Raw genomic sequence first — 2,356 nt, 5'->3', positions numbered from 1 at the left:
ATCAAACTTATATGCTAAAGACGCTTAATTTCATCTCTATGAGAGCGTAAGGTCGCTAGGTAAAGCGTCTTAGAAGCGTCTTGTTATGCACCGTCACAAGATATGTAGAGACGCTATGTGAGCGTGTTTAGTCGACATTGAGACACTGATAAAGCATCTTTAGAATTGTATAGACGTTTTATTAGATGCCCGTACTCATCGTCTCTACTCATGTGTTGAGCCGCTTTATTGCGTCTTAAATAACTGGAATGCATTTTATTTTTCTATATTTTTTATTTTTATTTAGTACTGTCGATAATTACTGATAGCTATCTATAGTAGAAGTTAAATGTTTTCAGCAAAACATTATAACTATACAACTCACCGTTAGAAAAAAATATTTATTTCTTAAGATCAAATGTATTTTACAGCTGCACTGTAGATCTATTACAAAGGGAAGATCGGACTCGACTGGATAAAACTCACTTAAATCCTTAATGCATTGTCTATCTAATTGGCATCTATCTACCTATAAGATCCTGTATACAGTTAACAGTACATGAGCTCGCAGGCCACCATATTAACTTCTCCTTAGATATCCATCCACGACTTGAGAGGGCATGGTTTGGCATCAGAAGATAATAAACTTGATGAAACCGGAACTTTCGCATCCACAACAGATATTTCAACTAGCTGCATGTCCTGTCCAGATGGCACGATACTGCCAGGGGGTATATTTTGTCGGATCATCCTCTCCCTCTTTGCTGTAGAGCACATATTCATGATATGTCGGCGAAACTGCAAAAAGAAGGAAACAATTATACTAATCAATTATTCATGATATGTATATACTGACAAGGCGACACTGCTCTCTGAAAATTGAGATTCACAGTGGTATGAAGATCTAGACCAAGGATTGGGCAAGGCAGGGTGGGGGTATAATATTTATTTACCTGGTGAACAGTATCATGGTAAAAGTGATTGAATTTCAGGGCATGAAGAAGGCTTCCCCAAAAACCGCCGAAAGGATATTTTTGTTGTCCAGCTTCAAAAATCATCGGAAATGGTTGCCCTGTACAGAAAGTCAAATCAAAGTACCTATAGATTAACTAGAACACTTCACTAGTAAGTCTCACTTCTGGATAGGCACACCAATAAGAGAAATTTACTATGTAGTATATCAGTATATACATATGAAGTGTAAATATTGTTTTGAACATGCATTACATCATTTTACTATTAGAGGCAGCATCCATAACAAAGGAACACCATCTCTTCACTTTGATATTTCAGTTTCCTTTTTGCACAGCGCATATCTACAGGATTTTTTTTTAATAAAGAACATGCAAACTTGATTCAAATTTATGGTAATAGTTATAGATCTCAACTAATACAGAGGGGTCTGGTAGAACATGTGAAGCATGTCCATCTACATCTAATAGAATCTCACTTACCGGAGAGTGACAAACCTTGCCAAGCATTGATGTACATCATCAGCAGCTAATAATTGATGCACAATCAAATTAAATAAAAAAATTCTTACACAGCCTGCAATACATCTAGCATAGTCAGAGTTCACGGCTGGGGGATAAATCTGGTGGAGGTTTGGTATCTCGTGACATCATTTAGAATTTCACACAGTAATAAAACTTCATAAAAATAGAAGTCTAACAAATATTTAAGCCCAGCTTCACTAATCTGATGCCATGTTGTACCAGTTAACCGGAAACAGAAAGACATTTTATCTGTGTAAAATTATCGAACACCTTATCTGTATGCATATAGGATGGAAGGCAAACGGTGATCTAACCTGACCATGTATCCCTGCGTGAACTAGAATTCTGCAGGCTGCACAAATAAGCGGGGTCTTCACGCAGGAGAGGAGTTCGTCTCTAGCCGCCGCGGGAGCGCCATGACCGCTAGTGTGGGTGGAGAGATTGCTGGCTCCTGACCCTGTATGTCCGTGGAAAGAGAGGGTCGAGGTTGCAGAGGTGATGCCGACGAGTGAACTAGGGATACCAGAAGAGAGGACGGCGGTGAGAGGAGGAGCGGGAGGAAGAGGGGCGGAGCTCTGAAGATCGGCGGCATAAAGGAGGTCGCCACTTGCGTGTGGATGGGACATGGCGGCGTGACTATGTTTTCCCATCTCAGATCAGATTTGGTGGGAGGATTCGTGAGTTTCTTTCTCTATCAGGGGATGGGCAGCAAACTATTAGGGTTACTAATCCTAGGGTACATAAAACATGCGACGATTTATCCATCGTCTCAAATAACGTCTCTTCATGCTAATTGGTACTGAAATTTAAGACGAATATAAAAACGTCCTAGGTAGAACGTCCCTACGTGACAATTTTCTTGTAGTGGTATCAGCATCCCC

General features: G+C 40.0%; 1 long non-coding RNA gene across 1 annotated transcript; it reads right to left on the bottom strand.

Moving 5' to 3' along the window:
* Positions 1 to 413: 413 nt before the first annotated feature.
* LOC124688201 lies at positions 414 to 2,124 on the bottom strand. Its single transcript, XR_006998447.1, has 3 exons — positions 1,790 to 2,124; positions 933 to 1,051; positions 414 to 777 (listed from the first exon to the last, which is right to left on the bottom strand). It is a non-coding gene; the product is annotated as an uncharacterized LOC124688201 (long non-coding RNA).
* Positions 2,125 to 2,356: the final 232 nt, after the last annotated feature.

Source organism: Lolium rigidum, chromosome 2 (assembly GCF_022539505.1).
Source record: "Lolium rigidum isolate FL_2022 chromosome 2, APGP_CSIRO_Lrig_0.1, whole genome shotgun sequence".
Lineage (NCBI taxonomy): Eukaryota > Viridiplantae > Streptophyta > Magnoliopsida > Poales > Poaceae > Lolium > Lolium rigidum.
This window is presented reverse-complemented; position numbering and strand designations above follow the sequence as displayed.